This window comes from Cupressus sempervirens, chromosome 4 (genome assembly GCF_028749045.1).
Source record: "Cupressus sempervirens isolate cs-2001-9-10 chromosome 4, ASM2874904v1, whole genome shotgun sequence".
In the NCBI taxonomy this organism is placed as follows: domain Eukaryota; kingdom Viridiplantae; phylum Streptophyta; class Pinopsida; order Cupressales; family Cupressaceae; genus Cupressus; species Cupressus sempervirens.
The window spans coordinates 773,047,059-773,065,594 of NC_143121.1; positions in this window are offsets into that span (position 1 = coordinate 773,047,059).

Here is an 18,536-nt window from a genome sequence, read left to right on the forward strand (position 1 = left end):
TATATATATATTTTTGATTTATATACATGTAGATCTTGATTTAATTTGTCTGTATACATAATTAAATGGTTCAAGTTATCATTTGACACAGGGTTCAGATGCAGCTGATAGACCCTTTTGGGGACAAGGCCCAGGATTAGGAGGGGGGATGTAGCTGATTAGATCATATGTGGCCTTTTATTTTATTACACACATGTTATGTCTAGATACATATTTATATGGACAGTTTGATGTTTTATATGTTATTTCCATATGCATACATTTTATATCCAGACACTTTGATGTCTTATATGTTATTTTCAGATACATGGTTTATATAGACACTTTGATGTTTTATATGTTATTTCTAGATATGTGTTTATATCATGGACTCTAAATGATGTTTTATATGTTATTTCCAGACATTTGATACATGATCTATTTTTATACATTTGATATGGGTACATTATATTCTCCAGATATATGCACATGTATGCTATTGATCTTTTGATGTCTTCATCTTTTATGTAACTTATGTATGTGTTATGCACATGTTTCTATATGGTATTCATGTTTTCAATATTCAAGTTTACATATATATATGTATAGTTATTCATCTTAATGCCTTAATGTAAGTGTGATTAACTATATAATTTTAATGGTCGATGTACATAAGAATATAACATATACATGTACATAAGAACATATAAAGACTATGATCGCCTAGAAAGAATGCATGAACTATAACATTTAATTAATAAAAGTTAATATACATATGTATATGTTTTCAATATTCATGTTTATACATACATGTTACTGTTTTTAATGCCTTAATTTAAGTTTAATTAACTATACTTAATGACATGTCTTAATATAAGTATAATTAAATTCTATATATTTAATCTAAGTATAATTAACTATATTTAATGACATACATTCTTAATTAACTATAATTAACAACATTTAATTAATAAAATATAATGTATGTAATATGTAACATAGTTCATATAATATATACATGTAAGAACATATAAAGAGTATGACCTAAAGAATGCATGTTACAACATTTAATTAGTAAAATTAATACATGCAAGAACATAACGATTATATACAAACATAAAGAATGTATCATATAAGAACATATAAAGATTATATGTACATAAATACATAACAACATTAACAATCATATGTAAGAAAACATAAACAATGTACATATAAATACATACAAATACTAAAGGGGTTGTCTTAAGGGGAGGTCCTAAGAGACCTGGTCTTAAATGAGATATCCATGTCAAATTTAAATAAAAATAACAATACATGTCTAATTTTGCATATCCAAGATAAATGATCCAATGTACAAAAATTTATAAAACAAATATCCTGTCAATATTAACTATGAAAGTATAAGAGCTATACAGGCATAACTCAACTAGAGCTCCACAATAAGTACATAGGTAAACTAGAGCTCCACAAACAATGTATTGTTAGGATCCTCTCTACTTTTTATTATCTCTACAATTTTTTCATGTTCTTCAATAGGCAATTTCCACTTTTGATTTCCACAACGTCATTTTCTTTGTACTGCTTCAAATTGTAATTTGGTTGCTATAACATGGTTACTGTAGTGTAAAACCTTTTCTCCAGGCTTGTATTCAATAAATTCAATACCAATATCAATTACCCTTTTTTGTTGATAATATGTTCCTTCAATAACAACTGATCCAATTGGATATGACTGTTCATCAGCATCTATAGTTCCTTCTAGCAACTTGTGTTTTGCTTTTGTGCATCTTAAAATATAATAGTCCACATTTTCCGCATTATCTGGTAAGGCTTGAACTGCAAAAATATCTCCTGCATGTATATAAAAAGATAAATATAAATTAATTTTAAAACAAATATAAATGTCTATTAATTTATATATATGTATATATGCACACAAACTTGCCATAACTAAATCAGAAATGCGCTCATAATCAGCTGAATATACAGGATCATGAATGTAAATGTCAATGTCAACATCTTCAAAAGGAGGCTTTCTAAAAATCTCCTTCAAATCCCAATGTGAAACATATCCATTTCCAATATTTTCACATGCACTAACTAGATTGTCGTTAATGCAGTCATCACAAAAACATATTTTCTCGCTTACTTTAATTACTGGAGGTTTATGGTTTCTTGTAGTCATTACTTGATGTAAACTTCTAATTCTAGGAATCGTTTGACAATTGTAAGGATTAGATTGATCTATATCTGTTACAAATACAAAAAATAATTGTCATATTCCAAAATAAATATTTAATTAAAAACTCAACTTGATTTGAAAAATACATTAAAAATAAATATAACTTAGTTCACCTTTCACCTCCCAAAAGTAGCGCTTATTGTATTCAGTATCTCAAGTAGCAAAATGAACTTTGCACCATTCAACAATTTGATTTGCGCTCTCTATCCTATTCCCTGTATGTACATACAATATGCATGTATATATAAAATTTAAAATATATGCTACTAGAGTATTAAACATGCACATTTTAAAAATGCATATATTTACCTACAAGTTCATGTTGTTGAAGCGCACGTTTTATACATGCTCCTGCTCCATCATGCTCCCCTTTTTCATGTCCAATTTCAAAGAAATTCCATAAAAACCTAACATTGGTTCTAGCATGTTACATTGCTAACCAATTAAATGCTTTTGCAGATTTGAATTGTCCAGTGAACATGAAACATGATAAGTATCTACAATTATTCGTGTACATATATCAAATAGAAATAGACATGTCCAAATAAATATAAGTTAAAATAAAGTTAAATAAATGTGTAACTATTTCGTGTATACTAACCTGCACATCCATCAGACCAAATCCAGTGCTCTGAAACATTTATTCCACAATTTTTGAGATCTTCAGAGAACATTGCAAAAGAATGAGCCACGTAACTCCTGTCATGAACTCTATCATCACTAATATAGAAATGAACCTCTTTGATGATGATGCTTTCATTTTCATCCAATCTTTCTATTTGATCCACCTCAAATTGTGCATGTCTATAGGTCACTTACACAAATATTGCAACTTGTTCAGAATGATAATATTGGCTTTGGAGCTCTGTATGAGGTGCAAATGTATAATTCTCAGAAAAATCTACAACTGAAAGTATACAACTAGGTGGAAAACAATTTTTGGAATCATGAAACTGTTTAGCTTGCCATCGTGCACCATGACAATGTTGGATATATGGATATATCAATGGACGGAACTTGGCCATGAACTCATCATAAATGCAATTCACTCTCCTTCAATACAATTTTTCTGGATTCATCTCCTCTATTATTTTGGTATGTCTCATATTCATATCTCATCCATGAAATTGGTGTGGATTCATTAATATTCTCAACTTGCATAATTTCAAAAAAAATTTGTAAATCTGCACAATCCTCACACTAATTTTTGATGCATTGCACTTTGAATTCATCTGAATCTTCTAATTTATCACATAATATGGACCTCACAAATTGTGTTGTACTGCTAGGGATGACCAAATTAGGATCAAGTACTGCGATAAATTTTTTAAATGATTGTCAGTGTAGACCAAATTCAACATGATTTCTACAACAACAAGTTTCACGCATCTTATTTATGCGTACAAAGGAAGGATGTAAACTCTCAAACATTCTCTGACATATTTTGACATTTGAAAATTCTTGTTTGAATGCTTCAAAAATTTCACTTTGAGTTATATCTATGAAATGTTTTGGATGTTCAATTTTGGCCCCTGTTTCTTGATCTTTAATTTGTATAGTATCACACCTTTTGGAAGAAACACAAGAATGTGTGGTCCAAAATTCAATAACTTATCTTTTTACTTCTTCAAAAATCCTGTCTTTTCAAGGAACTCTACAAATATTTGCCCAGTTATTCTCAATGTTATCATCTAGCATATTTCTCCTCTTGATCTATCTCTGGACAGTTCTTCTAGATATATGTAGTACATCAGAAATTGCATGTACCTGTTTTCTATGTGTCAATATTCTACTAGATATAGTAGTCATCAATGCTCTGTGTGCATTACTCAAATCACCTCCTCGAGTTGTGTTGTCAATTTTGTTATAAGCATTTTGCAAGTTTTCTACTATTGTTTTATTAATATTATGGGCATGGCTTTTTCTGTTATCATCACCCAACAACTCTAAAATAGGTCTCATATCTTTTCTCCTAAATAACTTGACAAATAATTGTGCCTGTCCAAATATACTTTTATCCTTGAAATATTCATCCCACATGTTCTGACAATGCTTTCTGATAGTGTTATCATTTATCATATCTTTAGATGGAATTTGGTTTAAAAGTAGTTCTTCATCCAAATCCATCAAATTTTTTATGCTTTCTAATTTGTCTCTATCAATAGAACTGCCAATTTCTTCCTCTTCATTACTTTCATTTTCTTCATGAATCTCATCATGTTCAGGAATTTCAGTAGGTTGGTTTTGATCATGTTTTATATGGCCTTTCATTTTGTCATCTCTTTTTCTATCATATTTCCTTGATATTTTCCTTTTACTACCCATTGAATATTTCAATCTATAGAAAGAAAAATAAATAAATTTAGATTTCACTAAATATCGCTAATGGTTCAATATATAATACATAAAAATAAAAATAATTAGACGAGAAAAAAAGCACCTTCAAAATATTTGATCCTTTGCAATATTGATTATCCGCAGAACAGTTGTTGAAAATTGCTTCAAAATTAATTGTCTTTTGAAAACCCTCTTCCAATTTTCGTTGTCCCTGTATATTTAATTTTTTTAAAAAGAAAAAAACAATTTTTTTTAATATCAAATAGTGACATTAACCACTGGCGATTTATTCTGCCAACAAGTGTTTCGACCGGAATCGTTTCTGTCGGAATGGTTTCGACTGAAACAGTCTATGTGGCAGCTTATGTGGCAACCAAACAAGCAAAAATTAGAACTTTTGTAAACATCTCACTTTGAAGGCCAATTTGACCTACTAAATTGAAGTTTTTTTAAAAATTAAAAATATACTTTTGTAGTTCTCGGAGTCACAATTATGATCATATAAATTTTTTTTAATTTTGATTATGAATAATATGTTATAATTTGAAAATATTACAAGTAGGTATCTTAAGATTCAGGAAGATGTCTATTCAAAAATAAGAAAAAAAATAGTAAATCATGTTAAAAAATTAATTTTTTTTTATGTTACACTAGAGGAGAGAGTCTTCTTCAAGAATATGTAATTTAAAAAAAAATATATGTAGATTTGATGGAAAAAGTTTGACGGGAGAAAAAAACTATCAATTTCTTATAACTCTGACTTTGACCAGTTATAACTTCAAAAATATTAGCCGAATTTAAATTTTTCTTTTTTGGTGCACTAGGTATACATGTTAACTCTAACATATTCCAAAATCAAACCAAAATATAAACATTTTCATATATTTGTTTGATGGGAAAGAAACTCTATATTTTTAGTATTTTTAAAAAATAAAAAAATACACTTTAAAAATTTAAAAATAAATAAAATTTTCACTCAATTTTTTTTAAAAAAATTATAGACATAAACTTCATCCAATTTTACACATTTTATTAGTTTACATCATCTTCAAATACTAAGCACAAATGCCACTTTTATTTTGTTAAAGTTGAAGACTTCAAATTCTGATATCACTTCTCCTTTATAAAAGGTGACACAGGTTTGTGCTTTTACCTGTATCGTAAAATAATGTAATACTTATATGACAAGTGGATTTATGTATTGGATAACCACAACACCGAGCTCTAGGTCAAAATCTTTTCAAAGTAGGACCTTCATTCACTTCAATCGCAAGGACAGCTAAATAGCACTTATGTATACGCATAAATGAACATGCATTTTTAGCTACAGAAACAAGTACTTTGAATATAGGCTCACATGCTCTATAATCCATGAAAGTTAGTATTGCAAGTACCTGTATATAGGCAGAATTATGAAGTAAATGGGCTACTCTACATGCTTTATTAGAAGACATACGTACATGTTTAGCTACAACTCGTATTCTTATAGTTGAATTTAAATCTAAATCCATATTTTGAAATATCAATTTCATCTTCATCCTCCATAATGAATTAATGTATACTATTTACAACGAGACTTTTTTATTTATCGTTTCTCTCTCTCTCTTTTGTGTGTGTGTGTGTGCGTGTTTTTCTTTTGTTTCTTTTCTCTTTTCTTTTCCTTTTCTTTTTTTGATTTTTTATCCTTTTTTGCATGTTCTTGAAAAATGGAAGTAGGTGCAAATCCTCCTAATTTGTGGTTTATCATACCATTTGTTATAAAAATGAGTAAATGTACCTTTCCATTATGAACAACAATGGTATGACCAATCATTGCAGGTACAATGGCAGATCTATGGGACTAGGTTACTATTATCTTCTTCTCTTTAATCATGTTTAGATTGTCAATTTTACTTAACAAATCATTAAATACAAAGGTATTTTTTCTTAGTGAATGTGCCATGGCTAATTAATTACCTTTCTTTTTATTGATAGAAAATAAAAATGGATTTACAACCATTCCTATTTATGTTGATGAAGAATTGAAACATCGCTATATTTATTTCTCTTCCGACTTTTTCTTCCAAGTGTGTTATAGCCCCAAGGGGTTAGGGGTTTTTTCTGCCAATTGGAGCTCTTCCTTCACCACCCCCATGAGGATGATCTACAGCATTCATAACTATTCCTCTTACTTTAGGATGTTTACCCAGCCAATGTTTTGACCCAATTTTACTTAAAGTTCAATTTTTCCATTTAACGTTGCCTACTTGTCCAATTGTTATCGAGCAATTCTCAGGTATTAAATGAACCTCTCCAGATGGTAATCTTAATGTGGTCAATCAGCCTACTTTTGTGATCAATTCTACCACAACACCCGCTACTCTAGCTAATTGTCCACCTTTTTCGACTTGTACTTTGACATTATGTATAGCCGTGCCTAAAGGTATATTGGTTGAAGTAGATCTTTAATTTGTAAAAATCCCTTCCCAAACTGTACAAGCCTCTCTCAAGGCATACAACTTTCTGGATATGAATAGAATATGATTATTATTAATCTATTTTATATAGAGGCTTAAGATGAAGGCCATACTTTCAATTCTTTATGTCCTTATTCTGTACATCCTAGGTTTCTTTATTCCATCATTTGGATTATGTTATTTTTTCATGTAGCATTCAGAAGGCATGACTTTATTAAATTACATTAATGCTTTCGCATCTTCCGGATAACGTAGGAGGCATTTGAAATATCAATTTTTTTGATTAAAAAAAACTATTTGTCACTGTTCAGCTTCGAATCTACCTTTGACCATCAAATCAAATGGGAGTTACTTTTTTTTTTCTTCAGAACAAGGGTTCCTTTACCTTAGTTGTTTCTACTTCAAACAATTAAGTCTTCTCCATATTATCATATCTCTAGAGTCAATAATTAATTCAGAAACTATTGAACTCAATCACCCGTTGTTCTTTATCCTTAGTTTCCCTTTGGGATTGATCCCATCAAAGTAGTTTAGTTGGATTAGTGATAGATTTTAAGGTTTTGTTGTATACACAATCGGTTATTTCCGATTGTGTACAATTAATAATTGAAACCGCACTTAAAGGTAGGGCATTTCCCATTGATATGGGGGCTCTTGCACTAGAAATAATAGTATCTCCAATAATAACCCTCTTGGATGCAAAATATGTCTTTTTACCATTTCTATAGTGCACAAGACAGATATATGCACTTCTATTAGGGTCACTCTCTATTGTTACAATTTTTCCCACTATGTTTTTTTCACTCTGTCGAAAATCAATTTGACGATACAAACACTTGTGACCTCCTCCTCTATGACATATGGTAATAATTCCACTGTTATTATGACCTTTCCCACATAGCCATACCAATGATTTGGAAGAGATCTCTCACAAAGTATTTAGTGCTCATTTTGGTCAATTAGCCATCATATTTATTTGGCTAAGTGGGATGTACTTTCACGATGCTCATTTCTCCAATTATGAAGCATGGTTAGGTCATCCTACTCACATTAAACCCAATGCTTAGGTTGTTTGGCCAATAGTAGGCCGAGAAATTTTGAATGGAGATGTGGGTGGAGGTTTTCAAAGAATACAACTCACCTCTGGGTTCTTCCAAATTTGGCAAGCATCTAAAATAACTAGTGAATTGCAACTTTACTGCACTGCAATCGGTGCATTGATCTTTGCAGTGTTAATGCTTTTTGCTAGTTGGTTCCATTATCACAAAGCTGCTCCAAAATTGGCTTGGTTCCAAGATGTAGAATCCATGTTGAACCACCATTTAGCAGGGTTACTAGGACTTGGCTCTCTAGTATTAGGTGATTTTTTCTATCTAGTGAAAAAACATATATAAAGTGTTGGCAAATGTGCTAGAAAATGACATGATCACTCAATGAATCAATGACTAGAAATTAATTGTATATTTTTCAAATCAGTTGTTTTGATTATAAAAATGTTATGCTTAGTATTAAATCAAAGAGTGATAAGAAAGTGAGGTATCTATAGGATGATACATATGTGGAATGTCCTATTGCATTTATGGCAAAGTGGAATTTGGTTGAAAAAAATGTTTTTTAAATTGAAGACATCCTAGTTAATGGTTTTCATTATTAGAAACATAGTTGATTTCCAAAACTGGGACTGCTTGTGGAAGAGGGATTGTCGAATGAAAATCCAAGCCTTGTTGTCAACCCATATTTGACCATGGAGGAGGATAAGGAACAAAGTGATCTTACTACTTTTCTTATTGCAACTTCGCAAGTTCTCTTTGCTAATACCAAGGATGTTATTAAAGAGCTAGAAAAGGAGTAGGAAAATGTAGAGCTCTGAGCAATGTTCGTTGAAATGGGTCTCAACCATGCTAATTTTGAAAAAAAAAATTGCAAATGTGATGGAATAGAAAAATTGGAACTTCAACCCTTTTGGGATGTTCTGAAGGATAAAAGAAGCATTATAGAAGAATCATCAGTTTAGTTAGGGTTTATTTTGTTAAACATATTATCAAAAAGTGAGTGAATTTGAAATATAATGGTTTGAAGCTTGTCGCTAACCTTTTTGAGGGAAACCATAACCATTTTCGTTATTGTATGTGTGTGAGATATATATATATGAAGATGAAATGTAAAGTAGATATAGAGAATATAATACAAAATAAACCCACTTTTTGTTGATATTTGATATTTTTGATATTTTAGTGGCATGTTGTTTTCTTTTGGGCTCTAGTTCATTTATAGTAATCAAATGATGTATTTAGTTATTACTTTCCAAATTTGTTTGAATAGTAATTTCATTTTCTAGTAAGCATTTTCTAGTTAGTACACATGCGAGGAGGAATTGATGTTTGAAGTGATGAATTTTTGGGAAATGTTTCTAATAACATGTCATATCTCCAACATATGTGCATAACTGGTAGCATCCATCTACAGACTATTGTTCGATGATAATATATCAATGGTTGAAGGTTTATTTCGGGCTAACATCTCGACTAAAGCCTCAACCTTGTTCAAGTCTTTGGAATGGTGATACGTCTCCTTCCACCCTATACCACTTGTAGTGGACATTAAATAGATGTCTTGTCAGTGTCAATGAAATTCCCTCTTCCATCGACTCCACATGCATTACAATTATTTGGTACAAACTTGCATTTATGTGGAAGATTTGCAAAGATTTGATCATTTAAAACAATCAAACTAGAATTCGGGCAGAAAAATGTTTAGGGACCATTACTTAGCCACTTAGTTTATTAATAGGCAATTGAGCTTCTTCTTTTGTCATTGCTCATCTTGTTTTTGGCAGTCACTAGTATGGTAGTTGTGCTTTTAGTGCTCATTAAATTTTGGTTTGATTTACTTGGTGTGGTAGATTGGTAGTCTTTGCTTTGTAGTCACTAGTATGTAGTCATTCTTCTATAGTTAATTATTTTGTAAATTGTAAATCAAGATGGACACTCCAATTCATTTGACATGCAAATTGGAAGAGGAACATAAGGCCTTTTCAGGGAACATCCTAATGAAAAACTCTTGTCAATTTGCAATGAGGTTGTGTCCATTATGGATTTCATTATTCATGCTGTGAAAATGGTTATAGGGTGCAAGCTTTTGGAGAATGAGAATAGGTGTCGTGTCAACATGGACATTATGTCCCATTTTCTAGTCTGTCTGCCCAACCTCGAAGAAGAAAGGGTCGACATTTTGTTGCTCACGAGGAAGAATTTTAAAGTAGAATACCTAGGTAATGATATTGACATTGTTTCTCATGCAGAATTAGGGGTGGGGATTTTTTGGGTGGGTGAAATCCACAAGCGTCTAAAACCTGGCTGGAATGTGGCCTTGCAACCATTTGTGTAAGCTTGACTGCTAGGAAGTTGATAAAAAATGGGCATGAATTGGCTTGGATTTTCTCTAAAAATGGTATAATCTGGATGAAGTGGCACAGGACAACCCATGGCTTCAAGAATTCACAGCCTTAGTCAGGTCTCGTGCTTTCTACACGAACTAGTACAGTAGTAATAGGGTTCCCCCATGTACTCTGGTTTCACTTTCGATTTTGTTTTATCAAATTACAATCATTGTAATTTTCAAAGAATGTCAATAAAATTTTTGGAGTTCCATATAAAATTGTGTTTTATTGTTATACTTACTTATGCAATGTTTTGGCATTTTCAAAATTTTCCATTAAATTGTTAAGAAATTGAATATAACATTTGCTATTGAATTAAAATTAGCATATTGAGGTATAACATTTAAAAATTAATTTAATTAATAAATCACTTACTCCAGTGTTCAGTTTCACTAGTATAGAATAATAGAATATGTGGAACAAAATCAATATTTACTTTTACAATCAAATTTAATTCTACATTAGATTGGTTTATTTTACAATCAAATTTAAACTATCATTGAAAAACTATTTTAGTTTTAAAATGATAAATGTTCTCATATATTTAAGAACTATGTTAGTATTTTTATTAAGGTGATGTCACGATTACCGTTGGTTGAACAAAGATCAACGGCTCCAAATGTTTTTCAGGTCGAATTTGGCAACAACCGACTAGTTTTTTTTTGAAATGCCCTGAAAAGAAGATGTGTGGCAAATATGCATCGAGTATGAAATCACTATGTTCATAGTAGCACTGTTTGATCAACTTAGATCAATGACTAGAGATGATTTTCGAAAAATTTTGGGGAACACTCAACTATTTAATAACTATTTAAATGCACCCAGAAAGAAGATATGTGTCAACTCTAATAACTAATAAATTAATAATGATGTATCATTATTGAATTATTCATATTGTAATAACTTTTAAATTTATATTAAAAATTTAAGTGTGCTATATAAATTAGAATAATTTAACTATACCCTATTAGGTCCTTAATTATAGCCTAATATAATTATTGAAGTATTTTTTTAACATAATAATCAATATATTAAATATTTGTAAAGTACTCTATTTTTATACAAACACTTTGATTATAACATTATTAACATACTAAATTTTTATTTTTTAATCATCATCAGAAGCATAAAATAGGATAATTATTTTGTTAATGTAAATTATTCATTTGAAATTCAATGCACAAATACATAGATTCATATTTCTCTTTAGTTTATTATGAATATCTTCTTATTCAAGCAAAAAATAGTTTTAAAAAACGTAACACAAATAAGTCAAATTTGTTTCTTAAAATAAAACATAATACATCTTGGATGTACTTTAGATAGCTTTGGACAAGTTTTAATACAATTTCATTATTATTATTTTGATCGGTAAATAGCCAAGGCTTGAATAAATTTTATTAAATTAAATAAAAGATTACAATAGTTGTCCTCCATTCAAACAGACACTGGTAGGAAAGAACGGAGAAATTTTAATACAATTTCATTATTATTATTATATAATAATAATTAATATTATGATTAAAATTTAATATAGTGTTACAAATGTTAATATAATAAAGGGGATGCCCCAACTACCATTGGATGAACAAAGATCAATGACTTGAGATGTATTTCGGGCTGATTTGGACAACACTCAACTTGTATTCCCAAATGACTCCATCGAGAAGACACGTGGCATACATGTATCACATGTGACTAATATTTATTCATTTAGATGTGGTAAATAATGTAGTGACACACGGGGACATAGTGTCGGCATCATTTCTATTGTATTAGAAAGGGCCCAAAGGGGACATGCCAACCATCATTCAATCAACAAAGATCAATGGCCCCAGATGTATTTCAAGCCAATTTCAACAATAGTCAACACATTTTTGAAAATGCCCCCAAAAATTAGACATGTGGCATATATGTATCAAGTGAGAAATGAGTATGATGTGCACTGACGCAACCTCTAAAGCAGTGATGGTTGATGCACTGACCATCATCGGATCATCAAAGATCAATGATTGGCGATGTACTTCAAGTCAATTTTGGCTACAGTAGTTATTTTTTCAAAAAATTCCAGGAAAGAAGACACATGGCATACACATATCAAGTGATAAATGAGTATAACATTATGCATTGATGTGACCTCTAAAGAGGTGATGGTCGATGCGTTGACCACCATTGGATCATCAAAGATCAGTGGTTGGAGATGTATTTTAGGCCATTTTTTGCTACACTAATCATTTTTTCAAAATGGTCTCAAAAAATAAGTTTTCAGAAAGAAGTCTTTGATTCTCTAGAAACATAAATTAGCAATAATTAGTAGAGTTAATCCTAATTTATGCTATAACGTCATGCATTTCATAATAATTTATAATAAATTTTTATACCAACTTTACACTGTAAAATATAGTAACAGTTAATTTCAAACACACTCTCAACTCTCTCGCTTCTAAAATTTGTAAAATTTGCTTTTGTGTTGAGTCTAGACCATAAGGTTTTGTTTTCATTGTTCAATCTTCAATCTCTATGCAAAATACCGAGATCTCTATAAAAGCATCAAAGCATCACTGATCAGAAAGGTGTTAAAAACTTACGATTTGCAAGTTGCAACGCAGTCCCAGTCTTCAAAGATAGCTCATAGACTATAGTTATAAATTTGATGTTCAACTTTCTAGGTAAGATTTTGAGCACATTTTTCTTACCACATTTTTAAAAATTATTGTAAGTGAGGAATCGGTCATAGAATTTAGGGTTTAATTTGAATTTATTATGCATTGTAAGCCTAAATTGTTTACATTCTAGGAATTAGGTAACTTGTAAAGTAAAATATTAGAATAACAATTTAGGGTTTAAATGTTTATCACGCCTATAATTTGTGACTGTGTATAGTTCTATAAATTTTTCAATGATGACGAAAACATACAAGAGGAAGTGTATGAAGTTAAGAAGACGTGCAATTCAAAATAAGTGGAATGATCCAAAAAAGGAGTCAAAATATATTAAAGACAACAAAATGATAGGGTCCATTGTAAATTTGTTTGCAACATGGACTATGGGAACAACCTGCTTGGGGTTTCCTCCAATATTCCCTTGTCCAAAATTTGTAATGGTTTGTGCCGAAAACTATGATGAAAAAAGAAAGGCAATTGTCAATCAAAATACAGAAGAGGTAATATGTTGATAACCCCGAGTGAATTTACTAGTTTATTAGACCTGCGGTATGAATCACAAAACCCTACCCACATTGACTTGGAAAAACTAGCAAAAACATATGAGAACTTACGACTAGATAGAAAACATTCATTTATCAAAGGATTAGCAGACGAATTTAATTTGCCTCATGATCATAAACCACCTTATGAATTGGATTTTTTTTTTGCAATGGGTTCAGGATAATATATCCTTGCTATCAATGTGTTTGGGTTTGGAAAGTAACCTAAAAGTGGGTGCCAATATTCTAGAAATAATTTTCAATATTCACCGTCTACGAGATCCAGTTAGATATAATTATATTGAGCACATTGTTCATGGCATGTGAGAATAATTGTCAATGATTAAAACAAGTTCATGGACACAAGATACACTTAGATACACGACCTACTTGTGCTATCTTTTGTTGTCAAAGAATCACCAAATATTTGAAACAAACAAGCTTCAACTTAATTTTCAAGGACTACAAACACTTTATAGACTTCTTTTTGGCATCTCTTTATCATAAAATTACAAGAACTTCAATGCTTAGATTTTTTGTGTCTTGTAAACAATTAATTCAACTAGGAAGTCAAATTCAATTAGTTGACTGGTACTTTATTGAAGACTACAATGTATTAAGGTTTTACGGTTCAGAGGTAAAACTTTACAAACTTCCAATACATGTGATAGAGAGGGTATTTGCATTGGAATATGTATGAAAATGGAAAGTACATATGTACTCTTTAATGGTCAGAAAAAGAAAACCATATTTCAAACCTTGCATGTCGCATGCAGAGGGTTCACATTTGAGAGAAGAGCATTCAAAGTGACATAGGAATTTTTTTCAGTTTTTAAATTTTATTTTGACAAGCACTAGCAATATGATCAACTAAACATAATTGGTACAAAGATTGTACAGAATGGGAACCCCACAAGAAAATGTCAACATGAGAGTATTTCATTGATTGGAATTTTTTAAAATGTGGACTCTTCGGAAGCGGTCAAAATAGAGATAGAGAAATCAACTAAACATAATTGGTACAAAGCTTGTATAGAATGAGAACTTCGCAAGAAAATCTCAACATGAGAGTATTTCATTGATTTTATTTTTTTAAACATGGACTGTTGGGAAGCAATCTAAATAGAGATAGAGAAATGCACCAATGAAAACAATATTTTAATAGAGGAATTGTTAGCACAAATTAAAGAATTGGACAATCAAAAATAAAAAGTGCAGCTTGTGACATCCTATAATTTCTACCAAAAAAAGATCATCCAAGTAAAAAATCTCTTCCAGATGACATAAATAAAGATTGTGTAGTTGCACATTGGTGTTGATAAAAAATTAATGTTTTTTGAGAAAGGAGGAAGAATCTCGGGGACCCTAAGACCTCTATAGATTTCGAAGACTTTCCTAAGGATGAAATATTTAGCAAATTATGGGATACTGAGCATCTAGATGCAACATCAGAACAATATGATGCTGAGGTTGAAGACAATGAGCAATATGATTTAAATGTGGATGCCAATAAATACTAAATATGGATGCCAAAAAGAGGTGGAGGCCAAAATGATGATGCAGATGTAAATATGGATGCAGATGTAAAATTCAATGAACTCAGGGACAAATTTCAAGAAACCAATAAACTACTTGAGGATGAAAGAGAATCTGTAGTATATATTTTCAAAAATTTGGAGTCTATTGGACATACAATTAGTAACTCAAATAAGGTATTGGACAATGAGAGGGAAAAAAAAAACAATAGGAAGAGAAAGCAGAGGAAACAAAGAAATAAAGTAAAAATCAGTTGTCACAAACGGTGCAAGAGATACATAAGGAAAAGAAAACAATCACAACCTATGAAAATAGCTTGACTGAGTCAAATGATAAATTAAAAAAATTAGTCAAGCAAATAAAAGGGAAAATGTGGGGGGAAATTATGGTAAATGTTGATAGGTTGTGTGATCGGTTTGAATTGCATCACATTGTTCAAGTTGTTTGTGGGACTATCAAAGAGCATATTGAAAACAAGAAAGACCTTTTTAAGCTTGAGAAGACTGCAAGATAGATTATACACATAATCAACACAAACAATGATAGGTATTTGGCCAACAATAGAATTCATGACCACGTTAGTGCATCAATAAAGGCATCATCTATCATTCAAAAATGTCAAATATAAGGGAAGTAGAGGAATATTTGAATTCATTTGGGAGAAAGCTCACCAAGATGGATGACAAAGATAAATTAATGATAAGTCTTGGTTGCCTAATCCTTGCTCTAGTAACTCATCAATGAAATTCGTTTGAAGGGAATTTTACCAAAAAGAGTTGGAGACCAAAATGATGTCTGAAGTAGCCAAATTTCCTTACGATACAACTGCTGGAGGCATTTTGAATTGCATCAAACCATTGAAAATTTTGAATGCACTATTGGATGTAGCATTTCTTTGAAGTAAATCTTCTAAATATAGATGTTTGAAAAAGTTGCAAGTCATCTACTATAACATAACAAATGTTCAAACTCCAAATGAATCAGAATTCAGCATCCTTAAAAAGATGACTGAAACTTCAATTAGCTCGTAAGACATCAATCCGAGTATGTGAAACTTGGAAAGTGATTTTAATCATCTTTGTAGTGTTTACTTTATTTCTATTTCTAATGGTTTATATGAGTTTAAAGTTTGAAATTTGTTTCTTGAACAGGATAAACGTAGCATAATCCAAATGCCATTTTGGTGAATAGGCCTGTCAAATGCAAACGCAAAAAATGTTTTTGATACTGAATTTTATGCTACTCTAAGACTCTTCCTGTGTGGAAAAACAACTTGAATTTTTTTTTTCTCCCTTATTTCTATATTTCTATAGAAAGGAATTCAAGGTCATTTTCTAAATGTAATGGTTGTAAATTTACTACTTATTATAACTCATGATTATGAAATTGGGTATTCAAATTTAACTCTTGCAACATGAATTCATTAAATTCTATCAATTACCATGTGTAAAAAAGTAATGAGAATGAATACAAATTTTATCATTTAAAATTCTATATTTTCATAAAATTCATCAAGGATTGTACCATAACAATGTATCATATTACCATAATAATGAAAATAAAAAACAATAGTAATAGTAATATTTGAATGATTCTTAATTGATGTCACCATCTAACATAAAATGTACATGTTTGTTTGACATTAGACATTTAGAAAATGATATAACTCACTATGCATGATAGATGAATCATGATGAGATTCAAAGAATACTGTCTAGAATCTAGAATGAAGACCCTAGTAATTTACTAATAAGTAATAAATTTAGAGTTGAAACATCATACTGTAACTGTTAAACTTGCCACAACATCTCATTATCTGAATCTTCGGATTCCTTGCCATCAAGTTCAAATAGTCCTTGATTATGCTCCATGTTTTCTCTAGTTAACGTACCTTTGCTTGTCTAACCCTCAACTTGAACATCAATGCTACCAATACTAGTACCACTACTTGTGTTAGTGATCTCATTGTTTGAAATGTCACCCAAGCCTCTTCTTTGAAATTTATTACTCCACAATTTTAGTGCCCTTTCATAAGGAAAATTATTGACTTCATATCTGGATTTATACAACCTCAAATAATTTTCCAAATTCTTGTCTAATTTGTTTCTTACCTTTGACTTCTAGAACCCCTAAAGCACTAAAAACTCTCTCATCCTCCATAGACCCCAATATCATGGTAAAACATAATTTAGCAAACCTAAAAAAATTTGATATTGTATCTCGCAACACTTTGCTCTAAGATAGATTTCTCCAAAGTTTGGTTTCTGATCCTTCTTCTCCAGGGTTCTACATAAGATCATATTGCTCCTTAATTTTAATGGAAAAATGATAGGACTTCTCTCTCAAACAAGATTCATGTAAAAGTCCATTTACAGTTACCCAATTGATTTATTTTCTTTTGCAATATTGATCTATCAAACCCAATAACTTATCTCTAAAATCTTTAGGACTTCTTAAACTCCAATAATGGGGAAACACAATACACATTGATTCAAGTAATTGTGTCAAGGCAATCTTTCTCTAATTTATGAGGAAAGATTATAAGAAATTTTTCTTCGTAGAATCCATTACAGACTCAACAATATGTTCAAACACTTCCATTGTAATATTTTATTTTGGTTGTGTGGATTTCTTTCCTTTTCTCGTGGATACAAGCCTTCCATAGTAGTGCATTGGTATCTGAATACCCCATATATTGGCACATAACTCCCCTTTTGCATCAATCTTTTAAAAATTATCAAGATTCTCCAAATCTATGATTCTCATCCACACTAAAAAAAATTCATCCACAGACAATGAATCTCAGTTTCTATAAAGATTATCGAGGGTCACACATGTCATTTTATGCAGTGTATTATATTCTGCAATATACATAAATCTTTGTTGGATGTTCTTCATTATATTTCTTATTTCCTCTAGCATGGGGAGAATGGTTTCTAACGTTAAGAGTGCATCTATATTACTTAACCTTTCAAGTAGCTCACCATATTTTTGTGCCCAAACATCACAATTTAACTCCATTGTATCAAGCAATGATGGATATTCAGAAAAAACTTGATGAGATGGTCCATCCAAAGAGATCCATATGGTATCATTATCCTTAAGAAGCTTTCTCCCATTAGTTAGTCCCTCGAAAAACTATTAAAATTTCCTAATTCATTTAGGACTTTGACAATAGTTCCTATCTCTTTGATTAAAAATTTAACTCTATATATTTCTGAAAAGTTGTTGACAATTCCAAAAGCTAGATTCATTCCTGTGGGCCATGTAGTGAATGCCAACAATGTAAGGTGCAATAAAATCTTTTAACTTTCTGACAAGACCATTCTTGTGGTCTTG